The 5,553-nt window shown below is 44.7% G+C and overlaps 1 long non-coding RNA gene across 1 annotated transcript; it reads right to left on the reverse strand.

Annotated features, from left to right (window-relative positions):
* Positions 1-3,846: 3,846 nt before the first annotated feature.
* LOC101786892 lies at positions 3,847-4,828 on the reverse strand. Its single transcript, XR_001164320.2, has 3 exons — positions 4,405-4,828; positions 4,272-4,320; positions 3,847-4,143 (listed from the first exon to the last, which is right to left on the reverse strand). It is a non-coding gene; the product is annotated as an uncharacterized LOC101786892 (long non-coding RNA).
* Between the last annotated feature and the right edge of the window lie 725 nt (positions 4,829-5,553).

Below are 5,553 nucleotides of genomic sequence, written 5' to 3' on the forward strand. Positions count from 1 at the left end.
AGCTGTTGGTATTATCTGGTGTATACGTAAATATATCAGCATCATTTGCGTGCCACAACAACCATGGGTTTCGAGCAGTCTAAACCAAATCAAACTAGGACAAAGATGGTTAATCGCTCTACAAATCTAAAGCCACTTGTTGCGTTAGTAACTAGTAAGTTGGAGAGCTTTTTGCTTTTGACGTGTTTTGAACCCACTCATTTTCTAGTGCTATGTTAGTTATCAAGACCACCGAAGCTACGAGAATGTACATATGGACAGTGTGGCACCCGTGAGCGACCATGCATGCGACTTGTATTGGACAGTGAGGCATAATGGCAAGGTGCTCGATCGTCACAGGCTGCAGGGCAGGAGGGGAACAGGCCTCCGCCTGCTACTAGCAGCCGGGGCCCAAGCTAAGCCTGTGATGGAGACGCTGTGACCACTCTCGGCAGGGGCCGGCGGGCCTAAAGTCCTAAACACGCACGCAACAAGATCACGATCGGCTGGAAATTTTTGGTTTTAGCGATGAATCGATGTGCCCCTTTCTAGTCATGCAATGCGAGCATTAATGCAACTAGCCGAAGGGGATTGAACAAAAGCGATCGAGATATAGCCAGGCCCGGTAGCAGCATACTCCCCGTTTATTGCACACGATGGCGATACCTACGTCCGGGTCCATGAATTATATCATGATTTTGATAGAACTTTTTTTTGCAGTCTATCATGATTGACAGATTGAGCGTTGGTGTTTTACAGAAATGTGTGTCCAAATGAAGATTTGACGTACATGCCTCGAGAATTTAAGGCAGTGTAAGATGAGTCATCAGCCTGTAAGAAATTATCAAGCTCTTTGTATCAGTGGAGCGACGAATTGTGCATGCAGGCCATCAGCTCGATCGTGTGCCATCGCCATCGAAGGAGACATCGGACGATGGATGGGACGTGGCAACGGTGACAAATAAGGGGGTGTCTATATCCAGGGTTAAACTTTAGTAGTATTCGATGATGTTAATTAGGAGGACTAAACATGATCTAATTACAAAAGTAATTGTACAGATGGAGTCTAATTCGCGAGACGAATCTATTAAGACTAATTAATGCATTATTAGCAAATGATTACTGTAGCACAACATTGTCAAATCATGGACTAATTATGCTTAATAGATTCATCTCGCGAATTAGATTCTATCTGTACAATTAATTTTGTTATTAATTTATATTTAATATTTCTAATTAGTATCAAATATCCGGATGGTAAATTTTAGCACCCTCTAAAAGGCGTCCATGCAGCCCCCTCTCTATCCCGCTACTGCCTACTAGGAGACCACATCCCGTTATATGCACGCGCCAATGACCAGATGCCACACACGCAGCCGTACGGAGCCCACATGCTTCAGGTAGCAGCCGGTACAATCACGAGGGACGAAGGCGTGGCCGCAAGTTGGGCGCTCAAAAGTACATACATAACATAACAGGGAGGCAGGGAGCAGATCGATCGTGTTGTCGTGCGTCCATCCATATATACAGCTTAACAGGTACTCTGGCATGCAATATAATATCTAGAATTGTACTTCTTTATAAGATTTTTTCAAATGTTAGAATTACAGAATTCCACTCCTTATGGAATGGAGGGGTATGTTGATCATGTTTGGAATCACAGTCAGGAGAAGCGCTTCTCAAATAAACTATATAAATATTGAAATAGTGTTTATTTGAGAAGCGGATCTGAACCAATTTTTACGTTCCAGTATAAATGAAGGTAGTGGGAAGAAGCACGGCAAAAAAAAAAAGTTGCAAAAAAGCACGTCATTTGGCGCTTATTTTTACCGTGAGTTGGATTTAAGCTATTTGCCCGTAGATCCGACCCTTCCTTTGTGGGCTTGTTGGGCAGGATCGAATCTTACTTGGGCCCCACGTGGCCCACGCCCCGCGTCAGCTTCCCCGGACAATTCAGACTTACGGGCCGTGCCAAAATGTGAAGCGGCCCCCGCCTTCCTGCCTGGATCATCATCCATCGCTGCGTGCCCACAGGCTACCTGCATCCAACAGTGAGTAGTAGAGTAGCTAGGCTACAGCTCCAGCTCGGTACATATGTTGACGTAGTAGATCCAGTCCAGGGCCTCCCAGTCCCAGCTTTGTTCATCTGCGTTCGTTCGGTTCGTGTGTTGATGAAGGTGATACGTGGCAGTCAGTTTGGCAGCCGGACAATGGGCTGATCTTGTAATAATAATAAGAAAGAAATAATTGTTCATGGAATATGCTCCGCCATTGTCTCCCTCGGATCCGTCGCGCGCAGGCGATCCCGTGGAGTGACTGAATCATCGTCTGAGATGGTGGTCCTTGAAGCTGAGAACCTGAGACAACACTAGCCGACGAGACACAGGGAAACTAAATGGCTGGGCCTGGGCTGCCGGCCCAAGACAAAACAAAACTAGCGCATGCAGGCTTATTTACTCTGGGTCTACTGGGCCTGCTGCTGTGGTGCTGCCGCTGCCGCTGCCGGCGCAGCAGTTTGGACCACCATTTCTCTGCAGCAGGGAGAGCGAGCATGCCAAGATTAGCAGACTAGCACCATTTATTTCCTTGTTGGGCTGGGCTGGGCTGGACCACTCTGACTACGTTGTTGGTTGGTGAATCTTTTGTTTTTTTTTTTGCATGTTTTAGCAACCCACCAAAACCGAAGCAGGCTGGTTTGTTCGATCCTATACCTCTAGACAACCTTTTTTTGCGTCCTCTCAAAAAAAGGATATATTTTTTTTGCGAGGAACTCTAGTTAACTTTTAATTGCATTATCTGACTATAATATTCAATTCCTCAAAAGAGTTATAATATTCAGGTACATGCCTACTAGGCTACTATATCCTGATGAGGTGGTGAGTGGTGAGAGCATGTGTGGATGATGCTCATATGACCTCACGCAGCTTTGGATGATGATGTTTCATGCTGTCAACATTTGAAGCCGCTCGCGTGACCATGGGCGCGCGTGCAAAGAAGTCGACATCCTCCGGAGCGAGTCATGAAAATATGCTAGCCGCAAATATAGAACAACTGGTTGCGTACAAACTTGCAGTCATATCAGAAATCCGTAGCTAGACTAGATGAAGCTTGCGCGTGCAAATTAGTCCGTCCCGGTTCGCAAGTTGCTCTTTGACCAAGGACAATATGTTTGCTAACTGTACAAATAATCTTGTTCTGCCTGCGAACTATATATGACCGTGTCGGTAGCATATGCCCAACTCTCTCGGCTTCTCCACAAGCACGAAAGGACATGGTACGTACTTGCTAATTGCTGTAGTTGCATCAACTCTGCCGCCATCTTTGAGTGGCCATGACAATCAGCTACTAAGCATAGTACTCGTTCCATGTTCTCGTCAAATTAGAAGGCTCCTCCCCCTCCCAAAATCAACTTACAGTACGATTTTTTTGGCGACCGTATCACACCAGTAGAAATAATATCAATGATTAGTGTTGGGGATCGCCAAAACGGTTGACACCCTCAAACTGTATCCTCGCAGGTTATAGGCCCAAGGCAGAGCTAAGGAGACAAGCAACCACTCGCATCCTCGATGTCCCGAGGGGTGTAAGTGGCACTGAAATCGGAAAGCATACCGCGTGTTAGAAGAGCAATAATTTAGCCAGCAGCCGGCTGCAAGCCCATGCCATGTCATTTGCAGCCAGTTATACAGCCAACTAATACAACAAGCTATGCCATGTCATTTGCAGCCAGTTATACAGCTAACTAATACAACAAGCTAGCTGTTTGGCCGGCTACAGCATAGATTACGTACAAATTGCAGTGATTTAATGTTCACAAGTGCAAACAATCTGCTGTGATCATATCTTTGTGGCCAAATATGTGTCTCATTCAACTAGAAAACAAATATGCTTATCCATAGCATTATACCAAACAACATAATCTGAGATGACAAATTCCAAACAACAATCCAAATAAGTTCGGTCGCACACATACCATTAACTAAAAGCAATACTAAATAGGATAATTCGTTGGCTCACAGGCCATTAACTAAAAATAGTACTAAATAAGTTCACTGGTACGGAATCCACTTGATTAGAAGATGGTGATAGAAGCATAAAGCCAAAGTTGACAGGTGAACTTCGGTACAATGGAGCAGCCATCCCATTTGCATCGAAGTGGCAACACTGCAAGCATAATAGTGTGAAAGTTAAACATATGGGTCCTGAGAATTAGCTAGAAAACTTTTGTGTTTGTGGACAAGTGTGGATCAAATATGTTAAAGACAACGTGTTCAGAATTTTTGAGTGGATACCTGCAACTAGCATCTGCAACATTCAGTACACCATGCCCAGTCTTGATTCCTGAAACGGTACATGTAAGACATCATGTTAATTCTAATTGTTAAGGAAAAAAATTACAAAAACATGCCGGTTTCAGAATTCTACCATGGCTAGTTATGTTGCCTATTTCCGAACTTATGCGAAATGTGCTCAATGAGATCATTTTTAAGTTGGGTATGCTGTGGACGATCTCGAATAGCAACTTTTCTACGCATGACATCAGAAAAGCATGGATTACGACTAGTGTTCACTTCAGGAGGTAGAGCAAAGGATGCCCCCGGATTCTCATTCAAGTCAATATGAATATTAGCATCCTCTCTTTCATCTTCCACTATCATATTGTGGAGAATGATGCAAGCTTTCATGATCCTTCCAATACTCTTTCTCTTCCATAGACGTGCAGGCCGACGAACAATGGAAAAACGGGACTGCATTACCCCAAAAGCATGCTCCACATCTTTCCTTGCCCCTTCTTGTTGCTTAGCAAACAACTGATGCTTCTCTGTTTGGGGAAGTGTTATAGACTTCATGAAGGCTGCCCATTCTGGGTATATACCATCAGCAAGGTAATAACCAGTGCTATACTCATTACCATTGACTGAAAACTGAACTTGAGGAGCTTCTCCTTTTAAGGCATCAAGAAAAAGTGGGGACTGGTTGAGCACATTAAGGTCATTGTTTGACCCAGCAACTCCAAAGAATGCATGCCAAATATGAAGGTCCTGGGAAGCAACAGCTTCTAGGATTATAGTTGGAACTCCATAATCACCACGGGTGAATTGCCCCCTCCAAGCTAAAGGACAATTCTCCCAACGCCAATGCATGCAATCTATGCTACCTAGCATTCCAGGGAAACCATGAGACTCGTTAACCTGGAGCAATCTCTCAACATCCTCACGTGTGGGGCGTCGCAAGTACTCCCCACCAAACACCTCAATCACCCCTTGTGCAAACTTATCCAAGCACTGTAATGCAGTGGACTTCCCAATCTTCAAGTACTCATCAAGAGCATCTGCTGGACTACCATAAGCTAGCATGCGCATGGCTGTTGTACACTTCTGCAGTGGTGAGAGCCCTATTCGACCAGCACAATCCACCCTATAAGTAAAATAGGGACTCCACTGACCAAGGGCACTCACAATTCATAGGAAGAGATGCCTATTCATATGAAATCTAGTACGAAACATACTCTCGGGGTAGAGCGGTTCTGCAGCAAAGTAGTCCTCTACAAGACGCTCATGGGCACCTTCATGA

This window comes from Setaria italica, chromosome VI (assembly GCF_000263155.2).
Source record: "Setaria italica strain Yugu1 chromosome VI, Setaria_italica_v2.0, whole genome shotgun sequence".
Taxonomy (NCBI): Eukaryota; Viridiplantae; Streptophyta; class Magnoliopsida; order Poales; family Poaceae; genus Setaria; species Setaria italica.